This window comes from Schistocerca americana, chromosome 1 (genome assembly GCF_021461395.2).
Source record: "Schistocerca americana isolate TAMUIC-IGC-003095 chromosome 1, iqSchAmer2.1, whole genome shotgun sequence".
In the NCBI taxonomy this organism is placed as follows: Eukaryota; Metazoa; Arthropoda; class Insecta; order Orthoptera; family Acrididae; genus Schistocerca; species Schistocerca americana.
The window spans coordinates 793,352,280-793,370,071 of record NC_060119.1 but is presented as its reverse complement, the minus strand read 5'-3'; the positions used below and the strand labels follow the sequence as shown (position 1 = coordinate 793,370,071).

The 17,792-nt window shown below is 44.1% G+C and overlaps 1 protein-coding gene and 2 non-coding genes across 3 annotated transcripts in view; 2 read left to right on the top strand and 1 right to left on the bottom strand.

Moving 5' to 3' along the window:
- LOC124612495 overlaps positions 1–17,792 on the top strand; it is a 671,121-nt gene that overhangs the window by 151,467 nt on the left and 501,862 nt on the right. The gene's annotated exons all lie outside the window — the stretch shown is intronic.
- On the bottom strand, positions 4,119–4,192 carry Trnat-ugu. The gene has a single exon. It is a non-coding gene; the product is annotated as a tRNA-Thr (tRNA).
- Positions 4,769–4,842, top strand: Trnat-ugu. The gene has a single exon. It is a non-coding gene; the product is annotated as a tRNA-Thr (tRNA).

Here is a 17,792-nt window from a genome sequence, read left to right as displayed (position 1 = left end):
TTTATCACTTAATCTAACGATGTTTGTATATATTTTTTCTGTGATTGGATTTCTCTTTATCGTTGATACAGACATCGAGAAGATGGTATTTTACCGAAACCTACAGTAACAATAAAGAAAGATTAACATAGCTTTGTGTCATGCGTTTCCTCAACTATATTATGGCTGATGGAAGTCAACTGAAAAAAAGTACCGTCACATGTCCATCAAGATGGTACCGTGTTTCGTCAGATGAAAAGAAACCACATTGTTCTTCTCCTTATAGTGTTACGGATGACATCAGCCATTGATAGAAAGCTACTCATTGTATACTGTCTTAAAGTAATAATTCATAAACAGGTCCTAATCTACGGATGCATCTTTAAACACCTGCACTGTACCTTGTCGGCATTATCAACGGAGACACCACATTAGCTAGATAGGGGCCGTAAAGACTTCACGGTACGCACGGAACATGTTACTTGCACGTCGATCAACTTTTCTGTCGTTAGCACTTTCGGTCGAACACTTTTGGCACCATCTGTTAGGAGTACATTTTCTGTCCTCTGTAACTTCTGGAGGAACTGTTTCGTGCGTTCTTACCAGACTTTTCTGCGAATCCATTCCGAGCCTTAGCATTAATGTCAAATTTAATGTGCCGGGGACCAAAGGATTCGTTCTGCTCTAATTTGCCACCCATTTGTTTATCAGTTAATCACGGTATCGTACCTATAAAACAGTTGTTCTTTAGGAACTTCTCTTAAGGCTGTGCTCCCCTTATTTCACCATGACCATTTTTTTGTAGCCGGCGGGATCACCGTTCAGATGCCTATCTAGCCTACCCAATTTGAGCATTCTGTACTTTCCTTATATCACTTCAGGCGGACATTGTAATCGTTCCTCGAGCAAGGCCGCGCTCCATTACCATCCATGTCCTTGTCCAATATGGACTTATATTTTAACTCTAATGGGTTGACGGAAAATTAAATTATGCAATTGCCCCTCTTTTATCCTGTTTCATATCTAACAGCAATGTGAAGCTCCTGTTTGTTCTATGAAAAACGTTTCACGAAACGTGCCAAACGATGTCGGCAAACTTCAGTGCAGGTGGATTGTGTATTACTGCCGTTCCTGTTTTATCAGTTGACTGGCTGCCACGGGTTACGTATTCGGCGCTTCAGCTTTAAATGACCTTCCCTCACCCTAAACAGTCGACACCCATACACGTATTTCCTGCCGTGCGCCTCTCCGCCCCCCTCCCCCTCCCTCTCACCGATAGCCTTATCCGGTCGTGTGCTTTCGCGTTTTACAGAATAGTCCCTTCATGCAGTCGTTGTTTTTACCTTCTCAGGCACAACGAGCCATTTCACTATCTGCTCCGTAACATTTAAAAATTTCTGATTTATGCTAACTACTGCCTTTATATGGATTGTATACTATAACTTCAACATTGCTAATTCTTACTCTCGTTCCTCGAAGCCCTGCTGTTTCTGTCACACATGACAAGCTGGTATCTTGCTATTACTCTTAATAGTTCACATATTGCAACGCTGTCTAGTCTTATTGAGTCACATATGTTTTGGGCACAAAACCGAAACTCAGAATAATAGCCGGCCGGTGTGGCCGTGCGGTTAAAGGCGCTTCAGTCTGGAACCGCGTGACCGCTACGGTCGCAGGTTCGAATCCTGCTTCGGGCATGGATGTGTGTGATGTCCTTAGGTTAGTTAGGTTTAAGTAGTTCTAAGTTCTAGGGGAGTGATGACCTCAGATGTTAAATCCCATAGTGCTCAGAGCCATTTGAACCATTTCCAAATGGATGTCTCACCTGATACTGCGGCCGTTACATTACTTCAAAGAATACAATAGTTGTTGATGGTATAAACTGAAGTAACTTCTGGGAACTAAAGTGCAACAAAATGTGGTTGAGGATTCATCAAGAAGTGCACTTGTGTGCAGTACTGTAACGTACACTGTTCGTGTCTTAAAAAGACGCAATATAGCAGCGATTCTGCGTGCCATGGATTCTACAAGTCGTTGGTAGACTTCCGGAGGTATGTGGCACTTAGTGTCTGCTCACAAGTTTTGTAGGCATGGAAGTTGTGTCCCATGGTGTCCCAAATGTGTGCCATCGGGTTCAGATCAGGCAAATTTAGTGGCCAAAGCATCAGCGTAAGTTCACTATAATCCTTCTTAAACTGGTGTAGCATGATCCTCGCCTTGTGATACCATCACCACCCACCATGCACAAAGATGGTTGGAAATAAAATTCAGGTAATCCACAGCTGTTCAAATGGTTGAAATGGCTCTGAGCACTATGGGACTTAACTGCTGAGGTCATCAGTGCTCTAGACTTAGAACTACTTAAACCTAACTAACCTAAGGACAACACACACATCCATGCCTGAGGCAGCATTCGAACCTGCGACCGTAGTGGTCGCGCGGTTCCAGACTGCAGCGCCTAAAACCGCTCGGCCACTCCGGCCGGCCTCCACAGCTGTCATAATGCCCTCAAGTACACCCTATTCTACGTGTCTTACACTATTTTTCCACACAGTCCCCACACCGGTTCACACATTTTTCCTATTACAGAACTAAATTTGAGATGCCCCTGTGGTATACTTCGTCCGGCTGACTATGGAACCACCGCCGGACTGCTGTCTTGGTTTCATCGCTACTTTTGAACCGCTGTCCTGCCAAGAACTTCTTCAGCAGTCCGAAAATATGGAAATCACTAGTGGTGAGGTCTGGACTGTATGATGGGTGGCCAAGAAATCTCCTAGTATAATGCCTGGAGCTTCTCGGCAGTCTTGATTGCCACATGTGGTTTCGTATTGTCATGGAGCCGAGTCACGTTGTCCACACAGAGAATCCCTCGTTGCCTTCGCCTGATGGTACCCCTCAGACGGGACAGTATGGAACAATAACAGTCGGCACTGATGATTGCACCTTGTCGCATGAAATCCAGCAGTAGTGATTCACAGCTATCCCAGATGGTCGTTAACATCAGTTTCCCAAAAGATGGCGCCGAACGGCATTTCTTTGTCAAAAAACCCATATGTTTGCACACCATGCTCTGCTGCTTGGATTCCAGCGGGAAATGCAGCGTCAACGTTTCATCGCCAGTAACAATGCGGACCAGGAAACCTTCACCCTCCCTGTTCCAGATGATTCAGTGAAAACATCATTCATTTGCCTTTGATCATGTCATAAAACTGCTTAGGTACCCACCAACCTGAACATTCCGGTACCCTAAGGCCCAGTGAACGATGTCGTAAGCACTCCCACACGATATGTCAAGCTCCCGGAAATGGCCGTGATGTACACACGCTGATCTGCTTTCACCATTGCATCCACGCGCGCCATGTTGCCGTCAGTCAGCAACGAACGCGGGCTCCCCGACCTCTCATTGTCATGCGAGACTTCAAGGCCTTTGTCAAACTCACAACACCACCACTTCACAGTTCTCAAAGGAAGACAGTTTACCCATATGTGAACTGCATTTCCCTGTAGATCTCCATTGGCGTTCCTCCCCTGCTCCATAGAAAACGAATCACACTTCGTTGCTCAAACGCCATGGACGTGTGAAGCACAACCGCGTTCATCTTTAATAACTGGCAGCAGCGCCGTGTAGCGGAGCTACCAGCAGATACGGCCGGCACGATGCTGTAAATGGAAATGTTGACTTCGCATTTGCAGCCTTAATTTGGCTAAAATAAACAGGGGCAAAAACTTTCTGATTTGCCCTCGTATTACCGCAGGTCCCATGGAAACCCAGGTGAATGACCCCCGAAGTATAGAACTGCGCTCATTGGCCTCCGTCAATCGCGCGGAGCTTATTTCCAGCAGCAGTTTGCCTGGATGACGACGTATCTGGACACAACCATCGAACTGGAGTGAGAAGAAACGTGGTTCTCACGACTAGGCGACACACATACAGTGATCCACGGTCTAATCTTGAGGATCCAATGCCTACTCCAATCGTAATTGACAGTATATACGAAGACAGTAACTATTCTCGAAAGAACAGAATACTGTCGATGACCGTGCAGCTTTCCCCTGGAATAAATGATGACTAACTGAAACCCTCAGCTGCCGACAAGTGTTGTTGATATACCTCGATGTGGACAGCTGAAAATGTGTGCCCCGACCGGGACTCGAACCCGGGATCTCCTGCTTACATGGCAGACGCTCTATCCATCTGAGCCACCGAGGACACAGATGAATAGCGCAACTGCAGGGACTTATCCCTTGCGCGCTTCCCGTGAAACTCACATTCGCAACTGTCCACAATTCTACATATGTAATGTACCTTATAGACATTTGCCCATTCACTCATTACTCGCCCACGATTTGGCGATTCCCGTAAGAGTTTGGGCAACCTGTGCGCATCCGCACAGATCCCGGGTTCGAGTACCGGTCGAGGCACACATTTTCAGTTGTCCACATCGAGGCATATCAACAACACCTGTCGGCAGCTAACGGTTTCAGTTAGTTATCATTTATTCCAGGGAAAAGCTGCACGGTCATCGACAGTATTCTGTTCTTTCATGAACAGTTACTGTCTTCATATATATAGTTAAAGGCTACCCAGCCATTGACCTTCGTCTGTGCGAATGCGCACAGGTTGCCCAAACTCTTACGGAAATCGCCAAAGCGTGCGCGAGTAATAAGTGAATGGGCAAATGTCTATAAGGTACATTACGTATGTAGAATTGTGAACAGTTGGGAATGTGAGTCTAAGGGGAAGCGTGCAAGGGATAAGTCCCTGCAGTCGCGCTATTCATCTGTGTCCTCGGTGGCTCAGGTGGATAGAGCGTCTGCCATGTAAGCAGTAGATCCCGGGTTCGAGTCCCGGTCGGGGCACACATTTTCAGCTGCCCACATCGAAGTATATCAACAACACATGTCGGCAGCTGAGGGTTTCAGTTAGTTGTAATTGACAGTGTCATTGGGACAACACGGAAACGCGTAGAAGTCGTTCGCTGCGGAATGCTTTGAACGGTGTGTTCCGAAACACTATCTCTGTACACTGTCGCAAGATATGCTATACAGATTGTTGTCTACCCTGTTTCACGGAGCGGCCGAGCTTCCAACCTCCACCTTCTGAGATGAGTCGTGGACGTCCAACTCCTTGTCGCTTACTCGAGGTTTGACAGCGCTACTACCACTTTTCACAGATGGTCACGACAGTAGCACTCGAACAACCGATCACTTCCGCACTTTCCGAGATGCTCGTACCCAGGCGTCGAGCTATAACAATTTGCCCTTTGTCCAAGTCGGTAATGCCAGTAGATATTCCCATTTGCGGGCTGTAACGTCTCTAGAATGATACCCCGTTGGTCGCTGCTGCGCTGCTATGCTTTACTTATTGTGCTTCTTTCTCTCAACGCCACCAGGCAGCATTCAGATTCGCGTTGGGCAGTGGTCATAAGGTTTTGGCTCATCAGTGTACATTATTCATAGAAACTGGAACAGGCATAAATCTTTCATGAACCAGTGTTTTTGTTGTTTATTGAAGTAATAATTTAGAAAATTCGTTTGATGTAATTTTTACGCTAGTCTATCCTGTGAAAGTCACTTCATACCTTCATAGCTACCTCAACCAGAATCCACTTCATCGTGCTTGCTGTAGTCAAGCTTTGGACCACTTTTCAATTAAATTCTCCTCATTCTATCCTACATAACCCAGATTAAATACTCCTTGTTTCGCACAATCCGCCCATTTTAGTCAGTCTGTTACACACAGCTCTTTTCTCCGCATTTCGATTCATTGCCTCTTCATTGTTATTCGAATCAGTAGATAGGCCCATACACGAGGGGGGTGCAATTAGTAATACAACACGTTTCTTTCTCTAACAATTTCGGTTGAAAACGCAGAATTTGTTGTGGGATATCGTGGAATATTCCCGCTTCAGCCCCCAGTATTTCATGAAGTTCTGATACGTGGTGGCGCTATATGTAGCCTTCAAAATGGCGTCTGTAAGAGAGGTTCGTTCGAAGCAGAGAGCTGTCATTGAGTTTCTTTAAGAGGAAAACCAGAGTATCGCAAATATTCAGAGGCGTTTGCAGAATGTTTACGTAGACCTGGCAGTCAACAAAAGCACGGTGAGTCATAGGGCGATGTGTCTGTCATCACCGCAACAAGGTTGCGCAAACCTGCCCGATCTCTTGTGTGCTGTCCGGCCGCACACATCTACGACTCTTGCACTGTTGGAACGTGCGGATACTTTCATTCGAGGTGAGCAACTGATGACAATCAAACATTACGCTGCCGGCCGAAGTGGCCGTGCGGTTAATGGCGCTGCAGTCTGGAACCGCACGACCGCTACGGTCGAAGGTTCGAATCCTGCCTCGGGCGTGGATGTTTGTGATGTCCTTAGGTTAGTTAGGTTTAACTAGTTCTAAGTTCTAGGGGACTAATGACCTCAGCAGTTGAGTCCCATAGTGCTCAGAGCCATTTGAACCATTTTTTTTGAAACATTACGCTGCCTAACTGGACGTCTCTATTGGTAGTGCTGACACACTAATCCACCAGTTCAGGTACTCAAAAGTATGTGCCCGCTGTGATCCTAGCACCCCAACAGAAGACCATAAAAAACAATGATGGATCATCTGTGCAGAACTGCTTGCGCGTTACGAGGTTGATCGTGAAAATTTTTTGTCGAACATCGTCACAGGCGGCAAACATGGATTCACCACTATGAATAGGAAACACAACGTCAGTCCATGGAGTGGCACCTCACAATCTCTCCTCTGAAGAAACTATTCAAAGTCGCACCCTCAGCCGATAAAGTCATGGCGACTGTCTTCTGGGACTGTGAAGGAGTTACTATGCTTGATGTCCTCCCTCTGCGTGCAACTATCAACTGTGAAGTGTTTGTGCTACCCTCAGGACATTGAAGAAACGACTTCAGCGTGTTCGTCGCCACAAATGTACTTCTCCTTCTCCAGAACGCACTGTTCTTTCTCATCCGCCTACCGCCCGGATTTCGCACCTTTCGACTTCCGTCTGTTTGACCCAACGAAGGACTCGCTGTGCGGGAAGCAGTACGTTTATGATGAGGAGGTTATTGATTTAGTAAGATGTTGGTTCCGAGGTTTACCACTAGAGTGGTACAATGCGGGCATAGAGGCCCTCTCAGTAAGGTTGCGTACGCCCGCCGCAATTAACGGAGATTATGTTGAAAAATAGGATTTTGTGGCCAAAGGAGTGGAGAATAAGATGGTGTAGTGGAATGCTGAATAAAACCAATGTGGTTTCAGAGAAAAAGTGTTGAACTACTTACTGAATGCCCCTCGTAGTTACGTGATCACCTCAGTCGGCATAGTTACTTTGTACTATTGGTTTCCAAGCGCTACCTCCTCGTGGAGTATTATCAGAAGTACTTAAGTCAAGCAGACAGGACTTATTCGGACTGTCAGTTATTCGTACTGTTTGCTGGCGAGCCGACCTACTGCTCCAGTGACGACCTCTTATGAAGGTCGCCAGCACCATACGCCATATCTACCTGCCCGTGCAATTTCAGTGTCGCTGCTTCCTGGTGATAAACTTTCTGCCTATTGGGCTCGCTACCGCTCTTTGCACGCTAACCTCTCACGGGCTGTCACTGTGAGAATGGTATGTTTACCTCTTATAAAAAATTGCCTCATAAAAATTTGCCTCTGTGCTGGTTAATGAATTAATACTTCACGGGTTAAGGCACTTAAGTCGTAACTCCACTTTAATTTTTATGAATGGTAAGCAAATTTTATTGCATGTTTAATCGTTTCAACTCTTCTATCAACTGGGCTAATGAAGCAAGTACTTTACAAGGCAATATATCTCTTTAACACCATTCGAAAGCTCTTTAAAAGACGAGTACACTGACATACATACGCATCTACTTTTATATCATACTCCGCGAGTCACCTAATGGTGTGTGGCGGAGGGTACTTTTTGTACCACTAACTGAGCCCTCCAACCCTCACCCAGTCGCGAATAGCGCTTGGGGAGAATGATTATCGGTAAGCCTCTGGCTCTAATTTCTCGAATTTTCTCCTCATGGCGTGTTTGGGGGAAAGTAATAAGTTGTTCGACTCTTCTCGGAAAGTGCTCTCTGAAATTTCAGTAGTAAATCTCTCCGTGATGCACAACGTCTCTCTTGTAATGTCTTCCAATGACGATTGCTGAGGACCTCCGTAACGCTCTCGTGCCGACTAAACGATCCCGTGACGAAACGTGCCGCTCCACGTTGGACCTTCCCTATCTCTTCTGTCAAACCTATCTGGCAGCGATACCAAATAGAACCATATAAGCCGCTTCCTTCGTGGATGAGTTACATTCTCATAAGGATTGTTAATGTCGGAACTGAAAAGTTTAGCAAGAGTATCCGAGAAATATACCAAAAACTGAAAAGTGAGTGCCGGAATCGACTACTGCAAGTCTACGTTATTATATGCAATAAGAAAATAAGGCATAGGCTATCAAGGCAAAAGACTGGCCCTCTTTATACGACATAGATACTGCGTCAGCATCCATTTTTGTAAGTGGAACTATATGCTAACTTCTGGCGTACCAGAACGAACGTGGAGAAATTATTTAAAATGAGTGTACGTACTCATGCTTAAGTGAATAGCTTTTGCGAAAAAAAGTAAAACAATGGAGGCTCTAGCTGGCGGTGTTTACACCACAATAGCAGTTTCCGACCGTCTTGTCTTTCAATTTTAGCACATTTATCGGATATTTTTGTATGGAATTTCAACGGCAACATTAATAAGCCTGGCGCTTACTCATGTTTTCAAGCGCTTTCGTTTGCTCTTAAGAGATGTATATCGTTCCGTTTAAAAATACCATACGTGCTTTAGTATCTCGGTTGATATAAGGGTTAAATCGGCTAAACATCCAACACAGTTATATATTTCGCTGTGTTTTGTGATTTACCGATAACCTAATCACATTACTTCAAATCGTTCACGAAAGAAAAGGCGAATTGCGTATTACGCGACTCACCTTGCATATTATAAAGGTTAAAGCCTGCGTATATTGCTTAATACATAAATCTTTTGAGTTTTTCCCATTGCATCATTTTTTGAAACATGTGAATTTCAAAACCGGTTCAACATACCCCAGACAGTCACACTCTCCGAGTCTTTCATAGCTTCGACGCATTAATATACTCGAAATTATATGAGAAATGAAGTGTTGAGATGAAAAGATAAAACTGTTCTTTTCTACGCACGCAACGACGTCAAATAACATTTAAAAATCGATGAAGCGTTCCAGTTCGTTCACAGTGGTTTCTGGAAATAGCTCGCAGTTCCCAGCGAGAGGCATAACAGTTACCAACGTTATAATGTCACTATACTTTACCGAGTTATGAATGACTAAAGTAAAATGATTTGAAAGTTCTGCTTCAGTGTAATGTGGTGACAAACAAATGAGACCTGAATCGCCGTCACAAGACAGTCTTTCTTTTTTGAACGGGAGGAGTCGGCTCTAGAACATGTCTGGCGCCAGCGCGATCGGCATAAGTTATCCCGGGAAGCGGAAGGGAGCCCCGCGGCGAAGCCGTGGGAAGCGTGGAATCTTTCGTCACACAGCTGTTCTCAAACTGTTACAGCTCTAGCAGCGGAGCTATTCTCTTTGCTGACGTTATGATTCTTTCACTGCTCGTGAGGTAAAAACAGGAGACGACAGACACGTCTATAATCTCTTTTCAGAATAAAAGCAGTCTTAGTTCTAAGTTATTTAATATGAATAATGCATTTCGCTTCTTTTGGGGCATCATCAGATTGTGTAAAAGTCGCTGGATACCTAACCCATTCGTCATAAAATTATATAGAATGGAAACTGGACCTTAAGCACACCAGGAGACTGCGCCATAGCGTCGATTATGTCGGATACTAACTGAACTGGGAGTTATCTGTTGAGTGTGCATATGTTTATGTCACTCTATATTATCCGGAAAAGTGTTCATTGTTCAGGAATACACAGTTTCAACAACTTGCCATCATCCGTAAAATTATCAATAGAACACAGTTTAAAGGGAGACTTAATGATTGTTTAGTGGTCAACTCTTACTACTCCGTTACTGACTTTTGCAGTACAACGAACTGAATGTATACTTTATTACTCAGAAGGGCCAAAGAAACTGGTACACCTGCCTAATAGCGTGTAGGATCCTCGCGAGCACGCAGAAATGCCGCAACTCGACGTAGCATGAACTCGACTAACGTCTGAAGTAGTGCTGGAGGGAATTGACGCCATGAACGACGCAGGACTGTCCATAAATCCGTAAGAGTGCGAGGGAGTGGAGATCTCTTCTGAACAACACGTTGCAAGGCATTCCAGATATGTTCAATAATGTTCATGTCTGAGGCGTTTGGTGGCCAGTGGAAGTGTTTAAACTCAGAAGATTGTTCCTGGAGCCACTCTGTAGCAATTCTGGATGTGTGGGGTGTCGCATTGTCTTATTGGAATTGCCCAATTCTGTCGGTATCCACAATGGACATGAATAGACACAGATGATCATACAGGATGCTTACGTAGGTGTCACCTATCAGAGTCGTATCTAGACGTATCTATCAGGGGCCATATATCACTCCAACTGCACACATCCCACACAGTTACAGGGCCACCACCAGACTGATCAGTCCCCTGTTGTTACGCAGGGTCCATGGATTCATGAGGTTGTCTCCATACCTATACAGGTCCATCCGCTCGATTCAATTTGAAACGTAACTCGTTCGACAAAGCAACATGTTTCCAGTCATCAAAAGTCTGTCGATGTTGACGGGCTCAGGCTAGGCGTAAAGCTTTGTATCATGCAGTCATCAATGATACACGAGTGGGCCTTCGACTCCGAAAGCCCATGTCGAAGATATTTCGTTGAATGTTTCGCACGCTGACACATGTTGATGGCCTTGCACTGAAATCTGCAGCAATTTGAGGAATGGTTGCGCTTGTCTCACGCTGAACGATTCACTTCAATCGCCGGTGGACCCGTTCTTGCATGATCTTTTTTCGGCCACAGTGATGTCGGGGCTTTGATGTTTTACGAGGTTCCTGGTATTCGCGGTACACTTGTTAAACGTTCGTATGGGAATATCCTCGCTTCATCGCTACCTCGGAGATGCTGTCTCCCATCGCTCGTGCGCCCACTACAATACCACGTTCAAGCTCACTTAAATGTTGATAACCTGCCTTATATAGGCGTTGCCGACCGCAGCGCCGTATAGCGCCTGTTTACATATCTCTGTATTTGAATACGACTGCCCTGTACCAGTTTCTTTGGCGCTTCAGTGTAGCTATGTCACAGAACGTAAAAGTTATTTAATACTTAATTTCAGCACAGCTCCACTGAACTAATGCGATCTGTTTTATACACCACATAATGTTGTTGCGAATTCGGTCCGACCTGTAGCTCTCCACGCCACTCACATTGTTATCCCATACAGAACAGCTGCCTGTTCTCCGGGAAATTTTATTTGATGGTTGATTTGCGCGTAGCTTCATTGCAGCAGTACGATCTGTGTAAGTAAGCCTTGACTAGAGGCTTTCTTGAACGATACTTGACTACAATAGCCTAAGAAGCATCACATGCACTGAAAATATTTACATTAAATATTTCTTATGAACGTTTTAATGAACCATAAATGAAAACATGTTTAAAACTATTCACATATTGATAACCACCTGACATAGGGCCCATGAAAGAGTTACGAGCTTATCTGTTCTTTTGTAAATGTGCTTCACGTGTTTTGTGTTGGTCCACATTCCCAAGGATCTTCTCACTGGGATTATACGGGACGAACTATGTATCTAACCAAATTCCAGTTAATCCGTTCTATTTTACGGTAGTGTCTGTCCAGTGATTGTCCACAGATTTAAAATTCTTTGTCCTGCTGATTACATCACCAATCTCCATCCCTTGTGTACTAGTTTGTTCCGCAGTAAAATATGCTTGGAAATGTTAGAAATGTTCTGAATCACACCGTATCCTTAACGAAGCATTTCCTCACTCTGAACCGGTCTGTTTCCCTGAGATTTTGATGGGAGGGGGGGGGGGGGCGCCCTGGAGATAACAGTGGAACAAGGCAGCCGTTTTTTACCGGCTAGTCGGCGAAGCCCGGGAAGCTATTGGATAGAACGTGTCGTGTTAGCACGTAAAAGCCTTTCCGTGTCACTGTCCGGTAACAGGATTCTTGACGTATCGGTCCACTCTTTTTTATAAAACTTGTAAAAGAAATCTTGTTGCTATTCTGCCTGTTGTCTCCCAGATATTTCTGTCAGCGAGTGTTCCGATGACGCCTTCATCGACCCTCGTATAATGAATGCCCTGTGGCATCCGTGGCAGCAGAGGGTGCTGTGGCGCCACAGGCAGACTTTAATCTCATTATTATGTTTATCTCAAACTACACACATCACATTTTCCTAGGACTGGTGTAAAACATCCCGTTTCCACAGAGAACTGCTCTTTGTCTGAAAACGATGTAGCGTCCAAATGTTTGAGTTATTTTGATTATCGCCAACTGCGACATTTTATGAAGCCAGTATATCTTTTCTCGTATTAGTGTGTAGTTCATTTCGCAACCGCTACATCTGGCTTCGTGGACCACCTCTTGCGATCACGCTGCAATGTTTACAATATGTTAGCGAATAAATGCGCCGATCGCACTTCACTCCGCTGTCTACGTAGAAGATTCTTATACAACTTTTATCGCATTACAACTGTCTGATACAGGCTACAAGTTACAAGCAAAAGATAATGTTACATAATTATTGTAAATACTATCAACGGTTATTTGGTAATTACAGCTACAGCCACGAAGAATTCCTTTCAGTATTCATTGTTTGAAATAAAGACTATGATACGATTTAACAAATAATTTGTCTTTCTTTTGATACTGGAACACATGAATCAAGCTGTTTGTACTTGTTTCTGTAACTATTCCAATTATTTTCAAATTCATACAGTTATTATTTTCAAATTCATACAGTTGTTATGGTTCTAGTTTCGATTTTCTAGTTATTTTCACTCAAAAATTTCGAAACACATTAGACAAAAATGGTTCAAATGGCTCTGAGCACTATGTGACTTAACATCTGAGGTCATCAGTCCCGTAGAACTTAGAACTACTAAAACCTAACTAACCTAAGGACATCACACACATCCATGCCCGAGGCAGGATTCGAACCTGCGACCGTAGCGGTCGCGCTGTTCCAAACTGAAGGGCCTAGAATCGCTCGGCCACACCGGCCGGCCACACATTAGACAAAGGGGAAGATATTTACATAGCAATTCGTAACGTTTCAGTTATGAAAAGTCATAAAAATCAATTCTGATGGGACGTTTGGCGACAAAAACGTTGTCTGTTGTTTGACATGTGCAGTACTACTGCTATTGGAGTTTGCAGCAAATCTACTGCGAGAAGTACTAGTAATATCTATTGCGTGAATTTAATCGTTGTCCTAACAGCGCAGCGTACCGATTCAGTCACACAAAAATACGCTTTCTTTAAGTGCAATACAGTCATTAACTCTGCAGCTGTCATGACTAAAATATGTATTACAGTAGACGGTGTGTCAGAAGGAATAGTAAATAGTTTAGGAGGTGATAGCATGGACTAACTAGAATAATACATTCCATAAAAGATATGCCCATTTTTTATTGGTTACAGAGAAGCAGGCTACACTGATATGTGTTCATTTCGTATGTTAGTACTCTAACTGCTATGGGTTTATTCATCCATTACCATCGGAATTGTCACGTTCTGGCCCGATTAGAGAAGTTAACCGACGGGTCCGGTTAGAACTAGGATGGGTGACTGACTGCGAACATCGAGCGCCATTGGCTCAGGACAGGCATGTCGCCGTAGTGGCGTGCAACTGAAGGACTTGCACGGGGCCTTACAGCCCTATCACATTACTAATAATTAAAGATTGTATTTTTGTTTTTGTTCAAGATGTGAAGCTGTGCTTGAGTTTACGTAATTGAAATTCTAACTGCGATTCTGATTTGTTGGCCAATTCTACTGCATCGTTTACGCATGCTTCAGGTATCTACAAATGCTGAGTACGAAATGCCAACATGGTATGTGTTTACGGCTGTTATAATGGAAACGCTGATGCTTGGAGAGAATACAGTAGACGATTTCATAACCGCAAAATACTATATTCGAGAGTGTTTATTCGTGTTTTCATGTGTTAATTGATGTAGTGCATCAGAACGTGCACCTGGACAGTGTGGGAGGAAGCAGATGACTTTATTCAGTTGCCAGGGAGTAGTCTTTTAAGAATCTCAGTCGGAATTTCCATAGGTATTGGTGCCCAAAATACAAGAACATAGCAGACATTACATGCGCACGGCATCTATACTTATCGTTCACCGCATCACCTCCGAGAAGGAGATGAAAAAGTAAAGGGAAGGAAGTAATTTCTTTAAGTTTACTCGTGCAGCCGCGCGGGATTAGCCGAGCGGTCTATGGGCGCTTCAGTCATGGACTGTGCGGAGGTTCGAGTCCTTCCTCGGGCATGGGTGTGTGTGTTTGTCCTTATGATAATTTAGGTTAAGTAGTGTGTAAGCTTAGGGACTGATGACCTCAGTAGTTACGTCCCATAAGATTTCACATACATTTTGACATTTTTTTCTTTTACTCATGCAGGCGTGAAAGTATCAATAACAGTCGTAACTCACGTCGGTGGTCCAACGAATACCTACACGTCTCTGCGGAGACACATTTTCAAGAACTCTCTTAAAATGTGGGGTGCGGTATGATAGACAATCACTTGTTTGGGAATTTTGTGTTACCGCATCGTCTTACAAGACCCAGACACTTATTCTTGAAAACAAGCTTCCATCATTATTGGAAGAGGTTGCTTTGCTACATGGGTTGCTATATTCTTCCAGCATCACGGAGGCCACGCATATTCTTGTCGTCAGGAGACATTTAACTCTGACATTCCCTGGGAGATGGATCGTCAGAAATACTCGCTTTTCTTGGCCACCAAGGACCCAGATCTATTCCCATGTAGATTTTTGCCTATGGCGATGGATGAAATTCGAAGTCTACAAAGAAAAAGCAAACACAAGAGACGAACTGATCGATCGCGCTATGAATAATGGTGTTCTTAAAAAAGAACACCAGGACGATCTCAGAAGGTTTTGTCAAGAAAATTCGAAAAAGCATTGAGGCCGTGAGTGGAATATATGAAAACCAATTCTAAAATTAATAACTGCCTTTATTTAAGGCATTCTGCGAGTGTTTGTTGCGGTTTCATTCTATCGGTTGTGTCTTTATATTCACTAAAACCAAGACAGATGTTATATGGAATGTTTGATTGTATTTGTTATTCTTCCTTAGACATCACGTACAGCGGCTTTCTTTCTTATCTCCGTCTCTAGTGACACAGTACCGCAGCAACCCGAAGCAATGGTTAGACCAATAAGAAAATAAAAAAGGAATCAACTTACCCTATGGTTCAGAGTCCACGATAAACTATAGGTCTCCTGCAACATTGTGTTTAAGTGTAAACTGATTTTAAAGTTAGCTCGGATTACATGTGATTTGGGGAGCAAATTGTATGTGGCCTTGTTTGAGGAACAGGCCTGCCATTCCACCGCAGTAGTTTAGAAAACCATGGAGAACCTAAATCTGGATGACCAACCAGAGATGTGAACCACTCCCCCACAGATAACGACTCCTGTGTCAGCCACCGCCCCAGGTCTACCAGAGTCTCTCTCTTTTTTTTTTTTTTTTTTTTCTTCTTCTTGGAAATAAGACGAAATATTAGTACGGAAAGCTGCTTTATTTCTGACGAGAAATCCGAGATCTGTCACATTCTGTGCATTTAATTTTTGTAGCTCAGTCAAGAAAGTGTCGACATTGAGTTGTTACCACGGACATACTTAATACGTCAGGAAGGTTACTAATAACACCGTTTCACGACAGGAAATGTCAGATTACTCTCTGAGAAACAGCTACGTAATGCGAGTGAAATGGAAGACGAATAAGTGCACGGTCACCTCTTTATGCTTGCTAAGGGAAGAACTGGTGCACCTTCTCCCAGAGGCCTTTACTGCAGTAAACTACACGAACAAGTACCCGAACGACATAAAGCAACATAGTTCCTTATATCGTTTATGTTGCCTTCGTCCAAAACGCCTCTGATGACAGTTGCTTCTGTGAATGTGGAGGTTAAAGAAATCTACTTATGCAGAAACATTTGTTATTATAATAACGAAGTTGCTTGAAGATCGTGACTGCATCAGCATATTCTTCTGTTAGTGAGCGGCAAGTATAATGCAGCCAATTTTCCTATGGCCACTATGTACGGATCGCAATGCATTATCTCTGTCACTGCGTTATCTCTGGCCCGCAGCAGCAGCTAGGCCTAGCAAAACGTCCTCTCCTTCGTAAAAACAATAAGTTTCTGTCGGATTTCAGAGACGACGATGTTGTTAATAAAAAAAAAGGGAAACCATCCAGAAGACACGTACACACTATCGAAGAATATGTAAATGATACTCTAGCGGTTCTAGCGCTCAGTCCGGAGCCGCGCGACTGCTACGGTCGCAGGTTCGAATCCTGCCTCGGGCATGGATGTGTGTGATGTCCTTAGGTTAGTTAGGTATAAGTAGTTCTAAGTTCTAGGGGAGTGATGACCATAGATTTTAAGTCCCATAGTGCTCAGAGCCATTTTTTTTGTAAATGATACCAGTTGAAATTCTCTGTGACAGGTAGAACGACCACTAGAGTGGATTAGTGTCGATAGTGCTTAGTGTTGTTACCAGACCTGGTAGAACATATAAGGGACGTGAGCAGCGTCAGATGTTGAGTGATCGCTGTGAAGAACACAGACATGCCACATATTGGTGTGAGTCAGCGATAAAAGCACGTGGCAGAGTTTGAAAGCTGCGTCATTGTGGGTCTCTGTCCGTCTGGCTGGTCGAACCATGCAATATCAGATTTTTGGGGTATTCAGACGTGCCAGGGGCCCGATGTTGAACTGCTTGGGAATCTGAGAGCAGGCAGGCATACGCGTCTGACCACCACAAGGCAAGGGAGGACCGCCCTAATGTGCACAAAGCACACCGTAAACTCTTCGCATTTGCACGTACCGTCCGAGACAAGTAACGGACACGATACGATATGACATTGTCTGTATTATTCCGATTTACGACGCAAATCCGGGTTCTAGTCCTAGTCCGGCACAAATCTTCATTGTCATTATTCGCCGGCCGCGGTGGCCGTGCGGTTCTAGGCGCTGCAGTCCGGAACCGCGGGACTGCTACGGTCGCAGGTTCGAATCCTGCCTCGGGCATGGATGTGTGTGATGTGCTTAGGTTAGTTAGGTTTAAGTAGTTCTAAGTTCTAGGCGACTGATGACCTAAGATGGTCCCATAGTGCTCAGAGCCATTGTCATTATTCCATTCTACAACTGATGGTTGTCAACATACGCCATTACGAATACATTTAATGTGCAAGTAATGGACTCCCTACAACATGCGTCTCCATTAACCTACCCCATATTCTTTAAAAAATCGAACTTCCATGTGCAAAAAGCTTCCAGCGCCTGATTACTTTACGAATGAGTTATTGCGTCAAACGTTAAGCATGTAAGGTCCATTTTAAGAAAAGCTAATATTTCACGCAGCATAGCAATTGAACTATGTGTCGTGCAATGATTTAATTTTGCAGCTACATTCAGAGGTATATCTAGATACGGTCAGCAAAATTCCTTGCGAATCTACATCTACATGGATACTCTGAAAATCACATTTAAGTGCCTGGCAAGTCTCTATTATTCTAATCTCGTATAGCGCGCGGAAAGA